The following is a 26,455-nucleotide window of genomic DNA, read 5'->3' on the forward strand; positions in this document are numbered from 1 at the left end:
TTCTGGTAGCTCCCTTTTCTCTCTAGCAAATAACTCATTTAACACATATAACTCATTCAAATGCCACTCAGAACCACTTAGTTTAAATCAATAGGGCTACACTCAATTTATATCAGTATTAGGAAAATCAGAACTTAATTTTTATGTTTCCATTTACTTATGTATTAGTAATGATCCCTCTTGCACATATTTAGGGTAATTAGGGAAAATAAAAGGTTTTGGAGATGAAAAGTTGAGTCCTGGGTGAAGAAGAAGAATTTCTTTTCATTTTTGTGATTTCTAAAGATGATTTTTTTATTATGAGGGAGTACACTCACCTTCCTTTAAAGAAAGTTAATTACCTTCAGAAGGAAGCTATGGTACTCCCATTATTTCTCACATTCCCTCATCATAATTCCAAAACAACCATTTTCAAATTATCAAAAAGCAACAGCACAGTGGGCAGGGGGAACAGAATCAGAATCCATTGTTTTGAAGAAAAGGAATCATTGAATCAGAATCCATTGTTTTAAAGAGAAAGGATCATCATGACAGCACACTAGTTGTATTCCAGATTACAATGATGAATCTGGACACCTTGGCAAGGCAGATCCAGCAGATCAACCACATAAATAATCAAATACTTATCTAAATAAATAAATGTGGATTAAAAAAAAAAAAAACAATAACAAGCTACATTAAAGGTTATGCTCAAAATAATAGATGTATCACTGGCAATATGCAGGGGTTTTAGGACACTGTCCTCTATTGATTTTTTTCAAAGCTTTCTCTCACAGTTATTCTGTAGAAAAGAATTAAACAGGTCTTCATTTGTATCATGCATCCTTTCCGATTACTTAGGAACCACTTTGAATCAAACTTGGAAAGCAAATACAGTGAGACAGGAGTTTCATCAGAAGCCTCACCAGTATCTGGAGATTAGTTATGACAATAGTCAATACACTATTATGGAGAGGGAGAGGCCAAAACAAAATTTATGATGGAAAACTAATTAAGAGGAGCTGGATGAACTGTTGATAACACCAGGTACAAGAGAGTAATGGGAAAAAGAAACCCAAGTGGTGCTTCTCAGGAGAAGTACAGGAGTAGGAAATGGAGGAAGCATCTACTGCTGTGTTCTAACATGGTGGAAAAACGAAGAAAAAAGTTAAAAACGTTTGGGTAACTTCCCAAACAATAGAGCTATCAGACCCACCAAGCAGCAGAGAGGCAACAATGGAGAAGACTAACCCATTCATTTTGAATAACAGTGAGGGAACTTCTGGAGCATGTGAAAGAAGGGTACCAGATAGAGAAAACACAAATGAAGGCAGGGCAAGAGGATAGTAATGGTAGCAGTGGTGAGAGGTAAAGGGAAGCCTCAGGAGGAGAAAGAAGCAGAGAGATGTAGGGGCAGAATAAATATGGTCAGTTACAGACAAGCACAGCTGCAAACAAACCAAGTACTGCTGCAAGAAAAATCCTCTCAGCTCTCCTCTGGGAAAATGACATGTGCTCCCCTTCACCCACAGGTGGAGCAGAGCAAAAACAAAATGGAGTGTGTAGCATCACAAGGACAAAATGCTCTTCCACAGCCAGCAAAGAGCACACACAAATTCCTGCAGAATAAGTACTTTCAAAGCAAACCTAGCAATTCATGCATTTAAGCTGATTTTGACTTTATTTTGCATTTCCATGTCATTCGGCATATTCAAATCACAGGTCAACCATGCTCGCTGTGCAGCAGCAGGGGTAGGGCAGGTAGAGGCTGCAGTGCAGAGCACTGGGCACTGACTGGGCTGTGCTGCAGCTCCAAACCAGAAACACATTATGTGGGCCCCAGCTCAGCAATTTAAATGCAAGTCTGATCATCACCTTTTTGATGGATGGATAATCCTTAAATTTTGCATAATCAATATGTCCATTTAATTTGATTTAAGCAATTCTAATTGTAAAAGAGCATCTCTCACTGAAAAAACTTGCCACTTCCACCACAATATTTTTTACTCAGAAACAGCAATGATCACTTTTGTCAGAGGTACGGGTTCTCTGCTTGTTCCAGTCTCATGCCACTACCTAACTTTTCTTATTGGACAAAGTTGTTTTATAAAGCTAATATCCTGCAGCATGTCATTCCATTCATTTCAGTGTGCTTTATCTTTTTTATTACCTATCTACCGATTTTTCTGCCAAGACCTTTACATGATTGATCTGTTACAACTTTAATAGAAACTGTACACTTAGAGAAGGCTTGAGGAGGGTCACATTTACTCCCAATGTAATTAAACTGACAGCAGTGGCTTTATCCCAAGAAAAATTTGGCTGTATACATTCGCAATAAATAATGAAATCCAAAATTACTCAATTGTTTCCATATCTCATTTCTCTTCTAGAGAGTTAAGGTCTATATTGAGCCATGTATCTTGGTCTTGTACACATCCTTTACTATCAGGAGATAGCAACGGTAATTACATCAGTAATTACATCTGGGTTAGTTAATTGGATTTAGAATATTCTGGTCATGAATGTAGATCAGACCTGGTTTTGAATCACAGGTAGTTTGAGTTGCTGGCATAGTGGATATGCCAGAAACATTTGTTCATTAGATCACTCATCTGCATTTCATTCCTTACCTATTGTTACAGAGGCAACAAAATTCCTAAGAATCTCAAGTCATTTACAATTACAGTCTTTCCTTTTATACCTACCTTATCACAGATTACACTCTTCTATTTCTTATGTACTGTGCGTGCTCTCACTGCCTCTCCTTTTCACCTCCAGTGCATGAGAGGTTGGTTTATGCCACCACTTCAGAACTAAGTAATAGGCTTTCCTCTAACTCATGTCTTGTATTCACCTCCTCACCTTTTTATCATCTCCTGTCTGCTCCTCATAATCACTGTTCTCCTTTCTTCTGTAGAAACTTGCCATGACTGCCCAGCTTTGAATCTACAAACCGGTTTGCACCAGAAAGTCTAAACATTGCCAATTTCTCTTCATTGTGCTATTAAATGCTAGGGCTGGCCCCTGGGATTTTCCTGAGAAATTACTCTGTGACTAAGTTTTTTGACAAATGTGAGCTGTGAGAGGAAAAATTTGAAAGGACAAAGGGAACTCTATATTTCATAGCAGCCAGAAAAGCAAAGTAGTTGTAAACTCTGCCCAGTTACTGATATGTAAGAAATCTTCTATTTATTTTAAAGGCAGATCTAGTTACAGATCTCCTAGGTCATAGGGACCATAGAGATGAATTGTAAGCTGTACACCATTTCTTATGGGGGCATCAGCTATTTAAGTATTGAGGAACCTTACTAATGAAAGAATTTAACAAGGAAAATAACTTGAGCTGACTGTGGGCATAGCAAACAACAGCATCATGCTGGATTATAGTGCTGTACACCTCATGAACATCATATCACTTTATGAAAAGGATATTTTTTGTGGCCCTAAGTTAGTCAGACTTTATACAGATATTCACCATGTAATAGTGAGCAGTCAGCAGGCAGCTCTGCTCCCTTCAAACAGGTGCTCCTGTGCCTTTACTCCTCCAGCAAAAACAGTGGATTTGATGATTTCATGGCTCCAAAGGCACTGAAGATACAACTGTATTGGGTTCACTTGGCCAGATTTTGGTATTGGGAGAACTACAAGAGTCAGAAGCTGTGAGAATCTTCCTTTATATTCAACAGAGCCAATGCCAGCTGGCTCCAAGAGGGAACCACTGCTGGCCAAGTCTGAGACAATCAGCAATGGTAGTAATGCATGTGTGATAACATATTTAAGAAGGAAAAAGAAGTTATTGTGCTGAAATATTTGCATCCAGAAGAGAGAAGTGTGAGAATATGTGAGAGGAACAACTTATTCAGGCCCCAATGTCAGTGCAGAAGAAGGAGGAGGAGGTGGTCCAAGCACTGGAGCTGAAATTCCTCTGCAGCCCATAGAGACAACTATGCAGAAGCAGGCTTTTCCCCTGCAGCCCAAGGAGGCACATTCTGGAGCTCACAAGGGAGACCCGTGCCAGAGCAGGTGAATGGCAGAGAGGAGGTTGTGAACCTGTGGGAGGCTTGTGCTGGAGCAGATTTGTGCAGGGACCTGCAGACTCCTGGAGAGCCCATATTGGAGCAGGTTTCCTGGTAAGACTTGTGCCACTTTGGAGGAGCCCCAGTGGAGAAGCTTGTTCTTGACGGACTGCAGCCCATGGAAAGGAATCCACATTGAAACAATTCATTAAGAACTGTAGCCCATGAGGACTCATGTTATAGAAGTTTGTGAAGGAGTGTCTCCACAAACAATGTGGAAAGGACCCCACACTGGAGCAGGAGAAGGACTTCTCTCCCTATGCAGCAGGAACAACATGTGGTGAACTGACCATAACCCCCATTCCCATCTCCCTGCACCCTGGGGGGAGAGGTAGAGCCCAGAAAGAAGGGAGGGTGAAGGGAAAGTGGTTTTAAGATTTGTTTTCTTTCTCATTGTCCTGCCCTGATTTTGATTGGTAATAAATTCAATTAGCTTCCCCAGGTCAAATCATTTTTGCCCACAACAATAATCACTGACTGATCTCTTTCTGTCCTTATCTCACCTCAAGCCTTTGATTACGCTTTCTCTCCCATGTCCAGTTGTAGAGAGGGGTGATAGAGAGGCTGTGTTGGGTACCCAGCATCCAACCAGGGTCAACTCATAACAGCACTGCAAGTAACCTGTGGCTCCCATGAAACCCCCCCCCCCCAAAAAAAAAGCTCTAAAAGTATTTTGGTTTATGACAGTTTGCACTTTTAATATGCTAATAAAAATTATTATTTTAGTTAAGAAAAATGTCCTGCAAAATGTACTCTAGAATCTGGAGCTGGGAAAATGCAGAAAGGCAGACCATCCTTTGCAAAACTACTTGCTAAAAGGTAACTGGGGAATATGTAAAATTTCCCAGTTAGAGCAATCTCTGTGCAAACAGAAGGGGCAGAACACCCCATGGTCACCATAAGCTAAATTGTTCCAGTTCTTATCAAACAACAAAAACCATCAAATTCTGCACAAAGCATGGCTCACATATAGCAAGCCCACTCCTCAGGTAAATTGTGTGGTGAATCACTGAAGACACAGAAGCTGAACTTCCTTGCATAAGCCACCTGCCAGCTGATACTGAGGAACAACAGTGAAATATAATATGTTTGTAAGCAATTTGCCCAGGGGGAAAAAAATGCTGTTGAGGGAATAAATAAGTACTCTGATGCAAATACAGCGCCTCATTATTTCTTTGCCTCATCACTTGTTTTGGTCACACACACTGAAAATACTTTGGGGAAAGACACATTATTTTCCATTTCCTTCCCTTTCCCTCAATTTTACATCCACATTTAAGGTTTTGGTTATGCTTCACTCTTCATCTTCCAGCAAATTCTATTGATATATTTTTAATGGGTAATATGGGGGATAGAAAAATTGCACCAGGACCCATATCCTGTGGCCACAGGTTCTGTATGCTTGCAAGTATACAGCACAGCAAAATGTTCACTTCACTGCACCTGTCCAACGGCAAAAATTAATCCATCCCTTTTATCCCTTAGAAAACAACTGTGGAGCATCGCAATCTGCAATCTGCTCTTCCTCACCGGGGACCTTTCCTTCCTGGTCTGGATTAGGAAGTGATACCATGTCCCCATCTGTTTAACGTGGTTCTGATTAATATGCTGTCAGTCACCCTGAAAACACTCGGTTATTAACTCGCTGATGCGGGAGTGCAGCTAATTAATGAGCGCGTGTGCGCGCTTGAGCAGGTGCATCCCAGCGCGACAGTCGGTCCGCGCTGCGGGCGGGTGTGGATCCTCACCTGCAGCAATGGGATCCTCACCTGCAGCAATGGGATCCTCACCTAAAGCAAAGGGATCTCCACCTGCAGCAATGGGATCCTCACCTAAAGCAAAGGGATCTCCACCTGCAGCAATGGGATCCTCACCTACAGCAATGGGATCCTCACCTACAGCAATGGGATCTCTACCTGCAGCAATGGGATCCCCACCTGCAGCAATGGGATCCTCACCTAAAGCAAAGGGATCTCCACCTGCAGCAATGGGATCCCCACCTGCAGAAATGGGATCCTCACCTAAAGCAAAGGGATCCTCGCCTGCAGCAATGGGATCCCCACCTGCAGCAATGGGATCCTCACCTGCAGCAATGGGATCCTCACCTGCAGCAATGGGATCCCCACCTGCAGCAATGGGGTCCTCATCCGCAGCAATGGGGTCCTCAGCTGCAGCAAAGCAGGGAGACAAAGGCTTCCCTGGAGTCCCCCGAGCCACACTCCACCGCTTGTTGCTTCTCTGGAGCCAGGCACAGCCACAGTGACACTCCTCTGCGGTGAGCTTTCGGATTTGTCATGCCTGCACCCACTGATGTAGAAAGTATGAAAGTGGCAACCAGGAGCAATGAGGAAAGGATAATTAAAAAATAATTAACAAGAATAATTTTCAGGGGGCCAGGGGACAGGGACTTTATTTCATCAGCTGGTGTAAGTGATTAAATAAGTACACAACACTGCTGTAGAAGTATTCCTTCTCATAAATCGAGAGGAGGGATGGAGTATAGGGAATAATTACCAATTAGTTTCTTTCTTTTGTTCTTTTGTCAGCCTGACTAACTTGCATGACCAAGTAGTTTACTCTAAAACAAGCAGTGAACAAATCACCTACCCCCACTGTGAAGAGTAGCTCTGGCAGCATGATGATATCTGATGGAGAACACAGCTGCACAGATAAAAGGAAAAGGAAGCAGAAGAACAATAGGCTCTCTGCACTTCAATGCCCCTGGATAAGGGTATGATGGCAGGAGGGGAAGAAGCCTTACTGCATCTCCCATCAATTGTCACAGTGCTCCTCTCATCTGAAATAATTTATTACTTCATAAGAAAGGAGAACCAAAGGAAAGAGTTCCCTAGTGATATTTTGTGGTTTGTTTTGGTATCTGAAACTAAGATCACATCTCTAAGAGATGCATGCTTAAGGCTTGCTTTCAGCCAGACACATCTTCCTAGCAGCTGAGTGTCCTCCCCAGGCTAAGGCAGCTTCCCTGTGGCTGGTCAAAGTTGTTGCACTCTGCATAGTACCAAAAGGCATCCAGTTGTGAGTAAATCCCACGCCAGGAGAAACAATCCCCGTGATCTTGTGCATTCCTCTGAAAATAATCCAGCATCTTTCATTTGAGCACTTTGGCTTTTGTTCCTTCCTTCTTGCCAGTCTTTGAACTCCACAGTAGTTCCTGCATGTGGATGGGACCCTGCTGTCCACCTTATCATGGACAGCACCTGCACTTTCTGGTTTGGATTAATAATCAAGAAGGCAGGTTTTGGGTTTTTTCCTCCAGGGTAGTTTCAAGTCCTAAATCTACTGCTTTCTTTTCAAGGTACATTGATCTCAGGGTGTTGTTTTTTATCCTGCAGCTCCCTGTTCTTGACATTCCCTTGAATTTGACCTCTGCTAGAAATGTGATCAAAATGTTACCAACAGCTGAATGATTCACAGGAGTAAGAGGTAGCATAAAACATACAACAAGCCTGAGAAGCAGCCTTCTGTTATTAAAATACCTCAAAAAGAAAGAATTGAAATCCCAGCTCAGCATCCAAGCTGCAGATTTTATGCCAGATTTCCAGGCCAGTACAGCATGAATACATTTCTGGGAAATATCCAAGCCTTTGAATACTTTTCTAGACCTTTCAAGTTCACCAAGCATTAATGACTGTATGAAAAATGCAAATTAAGTACCATATGTGAATTCAAAATCAAAGCCTTAGAAAGAACAATGTGGAAATGTATATTCCAGAGGCATTTCTGCTTGGGAGCTAAAAGAAAAGCAGCTTTCAGGATTTTGCCAGGTTCCCCTATTGTAATTCTATCCTCTCTTTTGAACAGCTCTCTATGTAAATGATGATAGAGCAGTTAAGCACCGTGATTGTTAAATGCTTCCTACTGTTCTGTGGGGGTTTTATCAGAGGATTTCAAGTTCAGCATCTTTATCTGTACTGCCTTTCAGTCAGTACTTAAGTGCCTGCTTCTCACCAGTCCTAGCAAATATCTCTTCTGTTAGTTTGATCATCCTGCTGTCACAAGTATTATACAATACAAAATCAGGCTTCTAGCAGCAGGGAAGTGGATCTACTCACATGCCAGATGCATATTCATTCACTGCACTCAGCCCTGTTGTCTTCAGTTCAGGGTGTACAAACAAGTTACCAGGCACTCCACCAAGGGCCAAGGTCTTGCCTGCCCTAGGTTGGAGAGCCTTACAATCAAAGTGAGGTTTCCCCAGTGCCCCCACAGCACAGCACATTCCAATGAAACAAATTACCATCAAGTACTCAAGAGTGATCACATCTCTCCTGCAGATTGCTCTTGACCTGAGCAAGGTTAATTGTCATGTTAGTCTCGACGCACACAGGCTTTGCAGTGACAAGCATTTCCAAAGGAAAACATGAAGCTCACAAAGTCCTTATTTTCCACATTGTCTGTGTTGTTTTCAAGATACTGAATTTCTTTTTCTATTTTTATTTCTCTGTAATCACCAAAGTCTTTTCTACACAAAGGAAATTCTTGTACTATTTCAGCATCACATTCTATGTCCTGCTTACAAACATGCATAACTCTTCATATTAGGACTCTGCCAGAATAAATTGGAGTCCGCAGATGTTAGGAAAAAAATAGGACATTGTCAAATATCAGCAAGCACTACAAAGCCACTTCCCAAAGCAATGCTCCAAAGTCATTCTTTTATTCATATGCAACTACAAAACTCCCTGAAGTGTTCAGTACTTTGACAGAGGTTTGCACAGCACTATCTCCCCTGGCACAAGACAGTCTTGTTCTGCCTCAGAACCTGGAGCAGGCTACACTACATTTAGCTTCTTTACCTCCTTTCATCCCTTCAGCCTGAAAGTCCACATGCGTACTGGAAAAATACCAAGAGCTGTTTACACAAAACAAGTTCTTAAAATTTTCCACTTTCTCTAGCTTCTGGTGGGTAAAATATACCAAAATGTAGCCCAAAGAACCTAAGGAGCTGGCTGCTGCAGGTGGAATTTCTCAGAAGCTAATACAGCATTCATAAGTAATGATAGAGTACCTATCTACAAATATCTTGTGAAACACCAGTAAGTTAACTTTGACTCAGTGGCATCACACACTGAAGAGGGAGCTTCTGCCTACTGTAGATTTCTAAACACAGGTGGGCATTTTATAACCCATACTAAATCAACTAATGATAGGCTTGACCTCTCCACTAAAAATGGACTATCATACCACTTAAAAAAATTAATTGTTCCTGAATGCTGGAATATTTTTTGACATTTTCTATTAGAAACTTGAAGAATTTGCTAAACAACATCAAGAAAACAATATAAATGTCCGAGGGAAGGAGGGGTGTCAAAACAGATGTTACCAAAAATGCTTTCCATGGTTTTGATTCAGTCACTGAAAATCTCTGTTCATGTCTATCCTATCCTAACTCCTGAGTACAACAGATCAATTTCTGTCTTCGACAAAATTCTCAGTGCTATCATAAGGGCTAAGTGCAAAAAAGCCACATAAGATGAAGTTCAGCTGCTAAGAAGATAATACAAGTTAGCTAGAAATTGCTTTAGACTGGAATCCAAATGAAGGTTTCTCATTCATTAAAGAGATGAGGTTAAAACACAGTTTTCCCATAGGAAGAGAGAGGAAAAAACCTAGCAACTTTCATGTGAATTTTGCAACTTGATTGTGCATAACACAGGAATCATCATTCTTTCTAAGACCTTTATGAGAGTCACCATTTACAATAATAATCTCAGAATCTGTGGAAGGAAAACTCAACAAGCACTACATATGCATCTTGTAACTAGATCTCTGTGCTCACAGGCAGAAAAAAACTGAAGGCAAAATCATTTGCTGCATTGGACTGAGCACAGCCACTCTGAGTAGAAGGAAAGGAAGGAAAGGAAATCAAAGTAGTCAAGTGCTATTGAATAAAAGCATTTAGAAGCAAGACATTGATAGTATGATAAGCGGCTTGAGCTCTGTCCTGATAGGGCTTATTGATAGATCAAGGACTCTCTAGTATTGTGTTGAAGTCTCTACTGTACTCAGGGATCCTAGGAGATCTACAGCAAAATAAGAACTAGTGGAATAAAATTTGAGCTAGAAGTTACTGTGAAAACTTTAGCTTTTTCTGGAGAAACACACAAAGGTCTTAGCTGTCTTATTGACAAAGGGAAATACATATAAAAATGTACACTGCAGCTGTGAACCCAGAATCCAACGCAAATTTTCTCACAAAAACAGAATCCTGGTGAGGGGTGGACGGGATAAAGTGCTGACACCTGGAGATATTTTCACTCATCTTGCAAGCATGACACATTGGGCAAAGCTTTTGGCTAATGCTAACAAATGGAAATAAATAAATCTCTCAGATTTTTATTCTGCAATGGTTTTCTCTTGATTTTCCACTGGCTCAGACCCTCCAGCTGCACCAGGCCACTGCTGCAGCATATTTTTCTGATATCATCTAGAGTGACTGCTTTATTTCCATACAAAATGCCAAATGAAGTTTCTGAAGTGGGAACATTTTTTCCTCCAAGGAACAGTGCTATATCTCTCATCTGTTTTCAAAGAGGCAGACAAATACTTATCAGATGATAACCTATCGTGACTATCCAGATGACACATAGACAGTTCAATAGCCTAAAGTGAAACCCTCTGGTTTTTATTACTTTCTAGCACATCTGTTCCTCTAACAGAATTGCTGTAATGCTGAATGCTTCACAAAACTGGAAAAGCCGGACATAAAGGGAAAAAGCCACCACTGTCATGTATTGTAATGGTGCTCCTTGTGGTTTTTTACACAAGGAGAGACCACCTCAGTGCACTTCACTTTTATTTGGCTCTTTGAGAGAGGACAGTGACAATTTTAATGAAATTAACTTTGTCTTCAGATCACATTGACGCACAAAAGCAGAATCATAGAATGGTTTGGGTTGGGAGAGACTTTAAAGATCATCTAGATCCAAACCCTGTGCCATAGTCAGGGACACCTTCCCCTAGACCAAGTTGCTTAAAGTCTCTCTCAACCTGACCTTGAATACCTGTTATATCCAACTTCCCATGCTGCTATGAGAATCTCCACACAGTGCTTTTTATCATCCTTAACAGTATAAGTACAAGAGGAAAAACCACATATCTTACTCACAGCTGGTACAAGATAAACCAAGATAAACAAGAGAGAAAACTAACACGCTGTAATATTTTAGATGCACAGTATGGGAAACAGTAGAGAATCATGTTAAAGAGACTCCACAGTTAGATGTTGTCAGATATGCAGTGGCCTTTCATTGATAACACACGTTCTGTAATCATACAGAATAAGAAATAGAAAAGCAATTTGAAACTTTATGTTTTTCTTTCCAGATAGCCTTGAAAAAATAGCCTATGGTGGTATGAAAAGGACCATATTGACCCCTTTTCCCTTTTGGCAGTTGAGCTGGCAATAACTGTCTCTTTTTATTAATATTGTTTTCATCTAGAGCCATAATGACCATCCTAGATAGGTGAAATGAAAGACATTTGTTTTAAGCCTAACACCTCAGTGGGAAAAAAAAATTCAATGTATTGCACTAATTTGCTAAATAACTTTTTGCTGTCGAGAAGAAACAGCCCTCGAGGGCCAGACACCTCACCTGGCCTGCTCAGAAGCTAATTGCAAATCACTGTGCCTGAGAGGTGGGATCTCAGAGGTGCTGCAGTCTGCAGCTCTCTGTGCTAACGTGGTCAGCAGTGATGACATCAACTACAGAGAAATTCCTTGAGGACAACCTAAATCTTTCTTAAAACATTAATCAGAGCTTGCATAAAAGGTAACAGAAACTATGGAACAGCACTAACAAGCCCAAGCAAGCTGACAGAAACTGTGCCTGCCTAGGTAGCTCGCTGTGCTGAGATCTGAACTGAGACATCATCATCTTCAAGGCCCCAGCAGCAATGAATTGAACAGAGATTAAAAAGCAGTTCCTTTCCAGTTGCTCCTCCCTAGAGGAACAGAGAAATTTATTGGATATTTTCAAGCAGAGATTCCTATCCAGCACATTTAGAGAAAAGAGGGGTATTTCTCCCCCTAGCCAGGAGTCTATGGAAGGAGACATCACTTTCCTATGGGACCTGAGGAAGTGTCTGTGGTGCAGCTACCACCCAGTACAACCAGAATATCCTCCCTCCCTTTCTCACATAACTGCCAGCAGCAGAGATGCAGCTCTGTGCTTCTCAATGCTGGTTATAAAACCCACCTAAGGAGCTTAACATACAATTGAACAGGTTTAGCAGCCCACACTAAGTTTTTATATTGCCACAATGATTCTGTTAATGCTAACTTAAACATAGCTCATGTCTAGTCTGAAAGACAACTGTCCCAATTTCACCTGAAAGAATAATCTGAAATAGCAGCAGTGAAAATTAAACTATGTTTTCACAACTTCATCACTATCAGTGTGACTAGGACTGCTTTGAGTTTTTTGTGCCTTTTCAGTGGGCCTGTCTGGAGATGGACTGGTCTGTCTCAGAAGGGTTGAAACTGGTGAGTCTAAGGTTGGTGAGGCTAAGAGGGGCTGATGAAACAGCAGTTCCCTAAGTCTGCTGAGTGTGATAAATGCAAGCAAAATACCTCCAAAACAAACAATTAAACACATTGAGGGATGCTCCTGGTACAAACAAATTTGTTATTCTTAACTTCTTTCTAGAAGCCCAGCTCTGCTTATAAGAAAACCCCGTAAAAATTCAGTTGAGAATTTGATGCATATGCAGATACACTAGAATTTCATCCTCTTGCACCATTTTTTTTTTTATCAGAAAACAGTGGCTTTTCTAGCTTCATCCAGGATACAAATCCTAAAAAGAGTGATGTTTTTCTTGAGGTCTGTTCTTTCAAATCTATATACTCAGACTTTGTTCTTTATGTTTTTCTCTCACTCCTAAATATTTTGGTTTATTTTATCTTCACTTTCAATCAAAGACCAAAATTATAAATTTTTCCCCTTTCCATCTGGATACGAGGATGACATATGTAGGTCCGTTTTCATCAGAAAACCTTGCAGAATTTGTTCCTTGACCTTTTTATCACAGCAATAGCACCTCTGCATATTGTGTTATTTACTAGATGATAAGCAACTCTTTTTAAGAACGATTTGTGCCTAATCTCACTCACACCATCTTATATTAAAAAAAAAAAATATGCTTGTCTCTGTCCTCAGTCATTCACTCACCTCAGATTTTCTTATAAAGTAAATTCTTCCAGTTACTGTGGGCATTTGAAAATAATTTCTGGCTGGGATAGAATACTTTCCATTAATATATGTCATTTTTACCTATAATTTACAATCTAAAATATGCAAGCGAGAAAACACATAGTGAAACTCATCCAACATATATAGAAACAAAAATAGATTTGAAATAGCTTCAAAGGACTTACAACTAATAGCATGCCCATCTGTGTAGAAAAGAGAAAGTCAAGAAGTCATTGAAAGTCAAGTCACATGCAAGAAGGTCACAAAGTTGTGGATATCACGGAAGTCCAAAAATAACTTTTTTTCAGAAAGTTCCAGGTACCAAAATATTTGGGTTTGCACTCTCTGCTTTGAAACCCTTTGTCAGTAACTCACGACTACTCAGTAAAGCTGAAATCTTACTGTCTGTTAGCCTCACAGAGGAAGATGACTTAATGCACAGCAAATTTGAAAATGCTTTTCTTTACCACTCTAAAAGCACTATATAGGAAATTCCACTGTTTCTTCTTTTTCCTCTAAATCTCAAAAAACATCATCACTTTTCCTAGCTAAATCAAACTCTGTACCTCACTCAGGGCCAGTTTCCAAAGTATGCTGTAGTGAAAGGAAGGATTTATTCCAATGATCTACAGCTTAAACGTTTAGAAAGAAGTAATCAAAGTAAATTAAAATCTTCTAAAAGGATTTTAGTCAAGCTATCATTCCACAGAAATTTGAAATTCAATATTACCTAAAATTTTAAAGCAACTTTATTGCCATAGGGCTTATAATGAGCATCTCCATTCTTACTGCTGCACTGGGCATTTCAGCGAGATTTGACTTGGTCACAGTAGAGGAGGAAATAAAGTTCTTCAGAGCTAAATGTGTAGCAGAAACAAAACCAGCAAAGCAAAAGCTGGTTAGGGTGAAGGAAGGCCTAGCAGGGAAAGCTGTTTATTAAAACTCACAGTGGAGGTGACATTACTGAGGGTGGCAAACAAAAAGTTTGCCATTAACAAAGGCTGCAGCTGTGCAACAGAGATGTCAGACAGTAATGTCTAGGAATGAAAGGGAAAGTCAGGTACACATGCTGTTAAATAATGATAATGATAATAATAACAATAATAACAATAATAATACTAATGATTATGATGATGATGATGATGATGATGATAATGATGAAGAAGATGGATTAAAATGGACACATCATGAGGAAAATTTATGAATAAGCTATTCCACTCCGAGGGAAATATGTATGATATTATGAATTGGCAACATGAGATTTTAGTTAAATTGTGGATGTTTGATTGCAGTTTTTTCTTATTACACTATAAAACACTGTATAAAAAAGCAAAGCTTTTTTCATCATATATATCTGTGCACACAAATGTGCTGCTACAGCAGCATGGAAAATTTATACCAAGGTGTTTCTCTTTGTATTTTAATAGACTGTAATTTTTCTTTAATAGACTGTGAATTCCTGTTGTATAGATTGTTTGTATGCATGAAAAATCATCCAGGCAGGGCAATAAGAAACAAATCTCAAGTGGATAGAGAAAGAAAGAGGACAGCTCAATAAAATTAGGCTGCTGTAATTTGACTATTCTCATCCCCACGATAACAACCAGTTACTACCCCCATACTCCATGTAGGGTGAGTAACACAGACCAGGGTGTATTTGCAGAGAAGTTGCCAGAGACTGAACGACAAGGCAGGACTGTTTTGGCTCTTTGCCAAGGGTTTTAAAACCCAGACTGCCAACACACACACATTTCCCTGCAAAACTGCACAAACTGAACGCTCGTGGGTTCTGCTGCATTAGCGACTTGATCTCCTCAGCCTCCCACTTGCGTCCCGAGCGCTCTTAGTTAGGGCTGGAGCGGAGCAGGGCCGCTCGGGGTCCCTTGGCACAGGAAAAACAGGATCTCCCTAAAACCGGCCCTCCGTGTGTTTACACAGCAGGGAGGGTGTGTATGACAAAATAAATATCGTTGTTACCCTCAACATTGTGAAAGAAATTGCTCAAAAGGGAGATCAATAGAAATTTGTTGTAAGTGCATGACAGGCGATTTTAAAATTGGGATAAGGATCTAAAGGGAGCTAACTCAGTGATAAACAAATTTATAATGAGAAATATGAAATTATGTTTTTATGTGGGAGGAAGATTTGACATTAAGGACTTTCTCTAAATATTTGTAAGCTGTGTAGTGACTAATATTAAAATACCAAAATGACAGCTAAAGTCTTATGTTAGCACATCAGCTAGCAGAGGCAGTGTATGAGTATGATTGCTGGGATGTTTGGGGACATTTAGAGGCTGACTGAGGTTGCAACACAGCTTTCATGAATATATGTCAGCAAGATATTCTGGTATTGTAAGTAATAACAAAATTGTAAGTAATAACAAAATTTATGCCCAGACCAGTAAAAACAGGGCTTGCCTTCCTTTATCTTTGAGGCTAGTCTGGTTAGGAGATGGCCATGGTTTAGCTCCCAATCATTTAGCCATTTCAAATTGCACCTACTTTGCTTTTCAAATTATAGCTCTCTGCTTGGTGACCTTATGTGTCAGGGATTAAGAAAAAAGTGAATATAACCTCCTGTGGAAATTGCAAAAATCAGCTTCCTTTCTCCTTTCTTACATTCTACGTGTAAGCAATAATCACTCTCACAGCATATAACAATTTAGAACAGTATTTTACAGGAACTTGATTAAAATTACACAAGTTGGGAGGAGGGGGAAGATGAGAGCAAAATGAATTTGCAACTGCCAGAGGAAAACCCATTAACCTTGGTGGGCCTGTTAGGAAGTTGTTTTTTAATGCATCCAGACACTTCTTTTGATGTCCAGTGTATCCAGAATCTGTTTCCCTGGTCCTTAAAACTGACCACTATCAGGACTCAGCAAAGGCTCCATCACGGCATGCTCTGAATTTTGTGTCTGAAAAACACAAGTGAGAGGAGACACAAAAGAAAAGAAGATAAGGAAAGGGAAGAATGGACAGAGGTAACTTGCTAGACAAACGTCTCATCTTAATATGAAGTTAAGACATGGCTGGAACTTGCAGCCAGACAAGGTACCTGGGAAATTCTCAAGTGTTGAGTAATAAACACTGCTGAGGTTTTTTTATTCGAACAGCAAACATTTACCCAAGGCTCTTCAGCAACAGTCACCATATTATCACCTCAACACTTGAAAAAATTCTTATGCATGTAAACTTTATTCCCTAATTCTCCATTAGTCAAGGGCTGCATCGAATAAAACAATTTCAAGTACTGATGACAGTAGACAGCAAGGAAAGTGATGCCTAGGGAGGGATGGGGCAGGAAGAAAAGTGTGGCACCTCAAAGATATTGAGGCTGAGCCAGCAGCTCCCCTCCAGACAGCTTGCCCAGTGCTTTGGGAAGCAGCACCTCTTGCTACCCCCTCCAAGCCATCTTTGCAGTCTTGGCTCAGGAAAGGGTTACAAATGCAGGCGAGATGCCCAGGCCTGTGATTGGGTGGGGAATTGAAGGGGAAAGGCAAAGCAGGAAGAAAGAGTGAAGTTCATGAAGATTACCCTACGAGTTGCTGTCACCAGAAGCAGCACCAGGCTGCCTTCAGGAAAAGCAGCAGCCATGCCTGGGTCTGTTCTCATGCTTCCCTGCTTCTCCCACTCAGAATGGGGTAAGGAAGAAGATACGCATTTCTTACAAGGAAATATCATGTGACAAAGAAGAAAAAAAGCTACTCTGCAGAGTTTCCTTTATTTTTATTTTTTCTCATTGTATTTTCTTGGCCAATAGGTTGATTTTGTATGCATTTGTTCCACCAAATCACTTCACTCATTTTGGAGTACATTGGAAAGCTCTCTCTCCTCAGAGATGTTAGATCAGTATAAGGACCAGTCCTATGCTCTTAGGGAAATATAAAACCATCACCTAGTTCCTTTCTTTCATCCTTTTCAAAGTACAGATTCCTTGCCCTTTGTGCACTGAGAAAATGGCTTTCTAGAAGGTATTTTTGGTTTCAATTAAAACAAACAAACAAAAAAAATAAAAAAGGAGACGAATAGGCCAATCTAGGTAAATTTTTTCCAGTTTATTTCATTTTAATAGGCTTAGGTTTCAGCCAAAGCTTACAAATTATGAGGCTCTAAACTTCACTCTTTTTTTTTTGAGGGAAATGAAACACACATCAAAAATTCAGAAACCATGGATAAACATCTATTTTATTCATAAACCATAATGAAAATAATTAGAGAAAGTAATTGAAGATGCAGTGAAGGCTGGTATGCACAAACATATAATCCCTGGCTCAAGAAAACCCTAAACTGCAGAGCACAAGAAACTGGGAGAATACTAGGGAAAATAACTTTTCTGTTCTCATAAACTCCCCCATGTCTTCTTCAGGCCACTTTTGTAGTCAGCTGGGTGGATCTCTGCTCTGATCCAGTACAACCATTCTTATCTTCCTAAAACACTTCAACCATCTGATAAAGTCTGACAGCACCAAAACTCACATGGGCTGTAATTAGTGATTAACAAAACATTAGGTGTTACTGGCCAAGGCTGGTTTTCATTGTTATATTATTTGCACCACAGCCAGCTTGTCCACATACGTCCCAGTTACTGGCACAATGAAATGTTATGAAAAGCAGCATAGAGTGGGAGGGGATGCCAATCACAGCAGCAGGGAGACCAGTCACACGGTCCCTCTGCACACAGGGAGGCCTGGCAGGGTACAGGAGGCTCCAGCCCTCTATTTACTAAACTCAGGCTCTGCGTCACATCACAGAGGGTCACCCCTCCACCAGGGAGCCTTGTGTACACAGCTTTGCTATCACAAACAAGCTGAAACCTCGCTTTGCCCTGTGCTCTGCTGCCTTCTGTAAATAAGTGCCGTATAACCTGTCCATCTCAAGCTTCCAACTTGCTTGTCATACAACAGACATTCTGCATGCTTCATTTGCAGAATTACATCTTCAGTTTTGATTATAAAGCAGCTGCTGAATTCATATCTGCTTCTGGAAGGCCAGCCAAACTCTAAAGAAACTGCTGTAGGTATTCAATAGCTCAGAAGTTCAAAAAAAGTGCAAAGAATAAAAGTATATGGAAAAGATGCTTTTAAGCTTTCATAGAAAATTTGAAAATATACTTTTAAAAGAAAGAAAAAGAAAAATATTTCTGATAAGAAATATACATTTTGTATTGGACTGTCACTGAAGCCCTTTGGCCAGTGCAAACAGTGATCCATGATCTCACACATCTCACAAGCAATGTGAGAAAAAACTTGTCCAAACTTAGAGTTCTTTCTGTGCAGCTAAGCACCAGTTTTGGCATTATATTCAGGTTTAATGGAAAATTAGAAATGAGTGGATTCTCTTTTTTATCCCATGCCTCCATTTCTATCATGCACATCCATTCCACTATGGCATCTGCTTCCATCTGAAGATTCCCTGTTATGCTGGTACAGAACACCAAGGGGTTCAGATCACATTATGCCATGGCTCTACAGGAGAGTTGCAGTAAGACAAGGGTGAAATACCTTTAAAAATATGTTCTATAAATGTCTTAAAGCCAAGGGAAAAATTCATCTTAAGAGCCCTTATTTTGCATTTACTTTTATGCATGCTGTCTGGTTTCAGTGTACAGTTCAATTCTATGATCAGCCTTGTGTTGACCTCAGGGGCTTTCTTGGCAATGTGAGCAAGAATCCATACCCAATAATCACTTTTTGTCCATATGTCTCATGGGCTTGCTTGCCCTGGATGCATCATGCAAGCCCCTGTAGACAAATATTTTTGCCTCATAGGTGCACACAAACATTGGATATTCCTGAAAAAATATAATTATATGGATATATAGTGAGGTAGGTGCATAGATGCAACTGCATGTCAGTTTGTTTGACATCAGTATTCTAGTACACCTCTACCTCTAAAAAGTTGACGCTCTGTTATTGTTATCCTTATGACCACCCTGATATTTTTGACAGCAGCAGCATCACAGAGTCACTTTGACACTGCACTCATACTTGCCCAACATCCCAATGTCCCTGCCCTCCACCTCTGATGGGTATCACGTTTCCAGTTTAGCCCCCACACATTCAAATTAGGTTCAGCATCCACAGATGCACGGGGTTCACATTAACAACACCCATGCTACTTTCAGTGGCAGAGTGAAGAAATACAATGAAATCCAGGCAAACAGTTCAGGCTGATTTAATCCCAGCTGCTCCTCATTGCAGAAGCTAGGCAGACCCTGGTCTGTCTCATGTCCCTGGAGAGACAACCTAGAGCAATTCACTTTTTAATCAGATTGATTGTTCCCCTTAGCTTTACTGGTTTTAAGTCACCCAGGAGACATTGATCCTTTCCAAACACAGTGCATATTCTTCTGCACATCTGGGCTGCACAGTGAGGTCATGCCTGCTTTCAGCATCCAGCTGCCAAGACAGACCAACCTCTCACACATCTTCAGCTTATCCCTGGCTGGAGCCCTACCCTGACCACCCAGAATTACTACAATTCCTGAAATTATTCCTGAATACAGTTCGATGACTTCTCTAAGATACTTTAATGTCTCCAGGACTCTTTATCCTCTCTCATGGGTTCTACTGAGGGAGCAGGTCTTGTCCTCCAGAAGGTGCTGCAAGGTACAACCAGGAGAAGGGCAGGTTTGAAGTTAGAGCTTTTCAAATGAGAGATCAAACCCTATCAGAAAGCTAATGATCTTAGGAAAGAGATCTGACAGGCCATTTAAGAATGTCAATAAAATGTCCAGGGAAACAAACATTATTTCTGCTGATTTCATTAATCTTGGCCCAAATGGTTTTTTGAGCCAGCACAATTCAGAATGGCAAGCACTTAATCCATATGACAGCATAATAAGAAAATTGCCACTCAGGCTTAGAAAATGAGCCTTTTCCATTTTCTGACATTCATTTATCCAGGGAAAATCATGCAACATCTGAAATTATGTAGGCCTTATCTTGAAAAACAGTTATTGAATCATATAAACTGTCAATACAATTTTAACCTTTGAAGAAACAAGTTTCCTTTCAAAAGTAGTCACATTGCCTTTTACAAGGAAAATTTTTGAAGTGACCCATGAGCATATTCCAATGAGTTCTTTCTTATTACAGTATCTAATATCCTCTTAAATTATCTTACTTTTCTGTTCACTCAAATAATTAGCTCAAAGAACAGCACAAGTGCTATGACAGCAAAACAATTACTTATACAATGTGCAAGTTATCACCTACTTTTAACAGATCAAAACCTGACAAACTCTTCCTTATCTATTAGCGTGATAGAAGGTAGCTTCTTTGAACAAATTTAGCATTTAGATACTTTCTTTTGCCTCCTTGCATTACATAATGTTTCTAAACTTTTATTTTAATTAACTTACTTAGACATTGCAGATATTTATCCTTGGTCCTTGGCTCAGTTTTAGCCCATTATTTCTATCTAAGCTTCTCCCCTTTACTCTCTTACATTGTTCTTGTAAAGTATCAGAATAGCTACGGCTGCTCAGACAGTAATCTTTCACACAGATTTGAGCAAGCAAAAAGTAATCCAAACCAGTGAGAACAGCTTATACATTATAAAAATCAGTATATGGTGCCTCACAACAGTAGAGCCGATTGAATTATTCATGGTGAACATGGTACATGATGAAGAAGTCCCAGATTTTTCACAAACCATTTGCAATTGGTTGTGGTTATTGTAGATCTACTGCTCATGTTTCTTTGACAAATTCAAATACAGACTTCAACCTACTGGTCAGCCAGAAAGCTATTTATAATTACTTATTTTTCATTTTAAATTGTGATTGGTGGCATTTATTACAACTATTTATGCTCTGGAAGAAGTAGCAATGTGAGTAATTATCAGTCTGTCAATGGAAACATTCTCAAGACCTTTTAACAAATGTTACAGACATACAGAAGGCTCTCTAAACTTTTCACATCCTTTATTAAAATGTAAAATAATAAAAAGCTATTTTTTATGAATGCGAGGCAAACAATGAAAAGGGCATATTTTAATGCATCAAAAGATAGCTATCAACATACAGCGCAGAGTTTATGAGGAAAATGTTTGAATCAAGTGAATGCAGTTCATTAAGCCACAAAAACCAATACCATGAAATGAGGTGGATCATTTGGAAGGTCAACATCAATGCAAAAAGCCTAATTTCCAAAAGCATTTGCATGACGTAGAAGTCGCCTTGCTAAACCAAAGGGTTTAGCCGACAATCACAGCAGCAATTCTACAACACAAACAATCCTCACTAGCTGGGAAATGGACCTCGCACTGCTATGGCAGTGAGCTAACTGCTCATGAGCTATAGGCACCACAAGGCACTTGCTGTGCCTAATGAGGCAGCCGCTTTATATCCCTCCATGTTTCTCCACACTTGGGAATACCAGCTTATTCCATCGCTCCGTTCCAACTCCAGAGGTCAGTACACCTGTGTGCATTTTTATGGGCTTTATACCAGTGAAATTTCTTTCCCTCAATTTTTTTTCCTCTATAACTGAAGTCAAAACAAAGAAGCAGAACCCTTGCTCAGGATATTAGGCAGCAATGGCCTAGAAGGTTCCTGTTTTACATTCTTTTACAGGCAGATTCAGCATTGTGCTGAATAATGGAAAGAAGATATTGAGCAACGATTCACCCATCATCACATTAGCTCTTCAAGAAGTCTGTCCCATCTCCTTAAGTACAGATCTTCCTGTGCAGATATCAAAACCAAGATCAAAAATACACAAGCACATCCTAAGTGCATGTAGGCACAAGGTTAAACAGGAAGCCATCCTTCAAATTTTATGACTGAGTTGTCAATAGAAGAAATGGAACAAGAGTTACAGTCCTCTTTCACCTCCATGTATATTAAGTATTGCTACTGTTCTCTTCTTTACCAGCTGCAAAGGTGAGTGTGATGGAACAATCTGCAGATTTTGAGTACCATAAGTTTGGTGAGATATATTTCTCAACTACAGTAATTCACTTGATTCACTCGCGTCTACAAGATAAACAAGAATCTAAAAGCCACACTATGTAGGTAGGCAGAAAGGACATTTTTAAGTCATTTCAAGTACAGGCTCACGGCACTGAGGACTCTTTATAGAGGTAGATCTTGGAGCTTCTTGAGTAACAGGCAAAATAAAGTACAATGGTTCATGAACTAATCTCACCAACAATCCATCTTAAATTTAGACCTTGAACTACCAATTGCTATTGAACTGAGCATGAACCACAAGCTATTGATGAATCAATTCAGACCCAACTGACTGAGTGCTTTAAACATTTTTAAAGTACATCTGAACAGCTTAGGTCATGTTTCAGCTCTGCACCTTATACTAATATGTTCAAAGCACTCAGCCAGCAGGTCCTAGGATATTGGAGAGTGTTTAATGAAACAATGGATTCACTGAAAGATAATTGCTCACCACCAAAGTGCCTGATGCTTTGCTTGTCTATCCTCATGCCTTCCTATTCTGCTTTCCTTAGGACTGTTAATTCCCTCTGTTCTGTGTCTTTCTCCTTTTGCCCCTGGATTTAACTGAGTTCGCCTCTTTTTCTCTGACCTTCCCTCCTCACCACGAATCCTTCTCTTCAGTTCTCTGCCCAACTCCTGTTATTTTGATCCTCCTGTAAAACCAGGTCAGCCCTGCTGTCTATGTCCACCAGGGCTTGGCATAAATTTTGCAATTGCTGGCTACTCAGCACGTGAGCAGCCAATCACCACAGTGGGTCCTGTGTCCTGGAGAAGCTCCAATGCTGCCAAGCCAGAGACAATTGACTCCTTGCTGACTATTGACTTGTAAGGCACCACAAACTTCATGATCCACAACCCCACTGAGCTCAAAAGCAGCACAGCTGAGTCTGAGAAACATTGATCTCACTTCCAGCTGTGGCCAATACCAAATGCTTCAGAGAAACAAAACACCCTTGATGGGTAAATACACCAGAATTTGCTGTGATCAGATGGACAAAAACGACAGCTAAAAGCAGGTTATGTGACCCTTCTAAAAATAAGGTCTAAAAATTGACTTTGCTTTGAAGTATACTTCAGCAATATCAGGTTTAGAAAGAACTCCTTCCTTGTGCAGAAAATATAAGAGAAAAGCTTTACAATAGTGTTATTTGTAGATATGTATGTGAAGACAAGGATTTTGTTCATTTCATTGAGTGGTGACTTACAGCAGAGAATCCCACCTGGATTTTCATTTGAGCTACAAATTTATCTTCCCTGTGGAATCAATTACTGGGTATGTTTTTACCATGCTTTTTCAACAACATGGTTTGTTTTCTTTCTAAACTGTAAGAAGAAAAGAACATCTCTTACTTGTTTTAGAGGTCTAAGCCACAAGAAGAAAAAGTAGTCTTCTCTCATAAGGCTTATCTCCTGCTTCTTCCCCTTACCTTCTGAAGTTCCTATTTATAAAAGGGGGACAAACACAGTATGACCAGCAATGAAAGGTAATGCATTACTATCACTTGCATTCTCTGTATTATTCTTTTCACAAAGCCATGCTTTATGTTTTATTTTTGCCCACTTCTATTTTGTCCTTAAAGGCATCCAGCAAAAACAATTGATTACATTTTGTCATGTTGAAAATAAGTATTTTCATCTGTCTTCTTCCATTTTGATCTATTATGGCACTTCAGGTGAGTAGCTTTTTAACAATTTTATGGGACACTATGGCCTTTGAAGTCCAAATAAATCCTTCACACTAACCTCCAAGGTTGAAAAGGAGTTAAATCCCCTTGAATTTTAAAAAATGAGAGTACTTCTTTATGAATCTTATTTTCATAAGAAAATTTCTAATAATGCTTTGAATATTTTTTAAAAAATTATGAAAAAGAGTTGTGTTTTCAAATCCATTCCCATGCATGAAATTCCTAAGGATAACTGGAGTGATCTCAGTATGTACTTATACCAGTAGAGTACTACACTTGTACATTTTTCATTGTCAGTATTTCTAACATAGAGTTGACTCTTTGTGCACCATAATTGTTAGGGAAATGCTTGTTGCATCTTCATCTAAAATAACAGAAGACAGCATTCCTCATTTTCTTCAGAAAAAGTTATTTTCTGTACAGAACACCAGTTATCAGTTTCTGCCTGGTGGCACAGATCAGACAAAGGAAGAATTAGTAGTTTAGGCATAACAGAGCTCCTGTATCACCAGTGGCTCTCTTCATTACTGCTTTTGGTCTCCGTTTTCAGCAATATTGTCAATTCTATAGCAAAGTTCTTCTTTTCCTATCTCAGACTCATGGTCCCTTATTAAATGTTAACATGAACAGAAGAGTATCTTCTGTAAGAAGCTCTGTATTTCACCCTTATTTCTTTAGATGAAACACCAGAGACTGATGTGATTCAGTGTGCTTATATCTTGGCCTCTCAAACATTTCCAGAAAGACACTCCATAGATTTCTCAGAGCTGAGTTTTGGGTTCTCCCCTTATTTATTCTCCTGCTGCTAAGTGAGCAAACGAGACACAAAAACAAATTCATTAAATAAAATGAATAGACAAATGGAAAAGAAAAATCATCTATTAATAAGAAATCACTTACCAACAACGTGATCGTTTAAACTTTGGCAGGCCCTCTGAGATGTATTTGTAACCAGAAAGAAAAATGGAACAAAATAAAAAATTAACTAGACTCTGTTGCAGGCAGAAAACAGTGAAATTAAATTGCAGAGTATGTTAGCACTGAAAATCAAATCACCCTGACAAAACAATCCCTGTCTTTTTGTGATTAGTACAGTTATCATACTGACAAGCATTTTTGCAAAAACTTTCCAAATTTTACACTCAAGTTTTTAAGTCCCTGCTTTCAGCAGATATGCATCTGCATGTATTTTTATATTCAAAATCTAACTAAAACACCTAAAATTTTTTTGAAAATCAAGTAAGAAAATAACCTCTCAGACTTAATTATCTTGCTTGTAGTTGGCCTGTTAGAAGAAAATCCAAAATTAATGGTAAACAGTATCAATAATCTGGTGGGTTTATCAGCAGTTGAGCTGCCAATGGTTTTAATTTTCCCGTTCAATACAATACCACCTCTCAAGCTTTGCAATGGGTTTTTTTCTTACTATTACTAATAGAAAAACAACTATTTTTTATCTCCCTATCTGCTGTACACTTTCCCTTGGATGTCTCATCATCTTCTATGAGCAGACAAAACAGAAAACTGAATGCTCTCCATATCATCTGACACTATTAAAAATTCAGCCCAACACTCCCTGTCACTCCTGCTGATGCTGCTGCAGGCTGCATCACTGGGTCTTCACATCTACCAGACATGCACCGAGTAACACAGTGACAGCAGGCTTGTGAGCCCTTCTTTCTTATCCACTCCTTTGGGAGAGTTCTGTGTGTGTTGTGCGGTGTCTGTCCAACCAAGTGAAAATATCATATTTCAAAGTAATTTTTCTAACCCATCTTTCCATTTGGAGTGGTAGAAGCTTCATCCCTGGAAACATTCAAGGTCAGCTTGAAGTAGGCTCTGAACAACCTGATCTAGTTGAAGATGGCCCTCCTCACTGCAGTGGGCTTGGACTAGAAAACCTCTGAGGATCCTTCCCAATCAAAACTGTTCTGTGATTCTAATTACAGAACACTGGAATTTAGATCTCAAATCTTCCACTGAGTCACAGTGTTTCAGTAAATCAAACAGATATTTCCATTAGATACCTGACTCTTAAATTTTGTCATGCTCCTTCCTTGCTTTCCTGTTCTACCAGCAGATCATTCTCCCAGATGCTCTAGAAGATTCTGAGCTTCCTACCCAGAAACTACTTCGACATTGAGTTCCCTCATCAATATATACATATACATCCTTTTTAAATCTAAATCACTGCTCTGAATCCATCTTTATTTTTCGCCTAGAAAAAGAAGTCATATAGTTAATGACAACTTGAGGCACAGATAGGCCATCCACCAACTTATAAAAACAGTTAAACAGTGTAAATGTGCCTCATCTCAAAACAGATTTATCTTCTCCTTTGTCTCTCTTTTCAGGTCACATCTTTCCTTAAATTGTGTGTGTTTATACAGCACTTAGCACAGTTGGGGTCCCAATCTTGACTGGGGCCCCTGGGAAAAAAACATTACAATCATTAAGTAAAAATGTTACACATGCTTGATGCTGATGCAAATAATAATGTGTTTATAAGAGGAAACTTCATTACATAACATGACAAATG

The sequence above is a fragment of the Melospiza georgiana genome, chromosome 3, assembly GCF_028018845.1.
Source record: "Melospiza georgiana isolate bMelGeo1 chromosome 3, bMelGeo1.pri, whole genome shotgun sequence".
Taxonomy (NCBI): domain Eukaryota; kingdom Metazoa; phylum Chordata; class Aves; order Passeriformes; family Passerellidae; genus Melospiza; species Melospiza georgiana.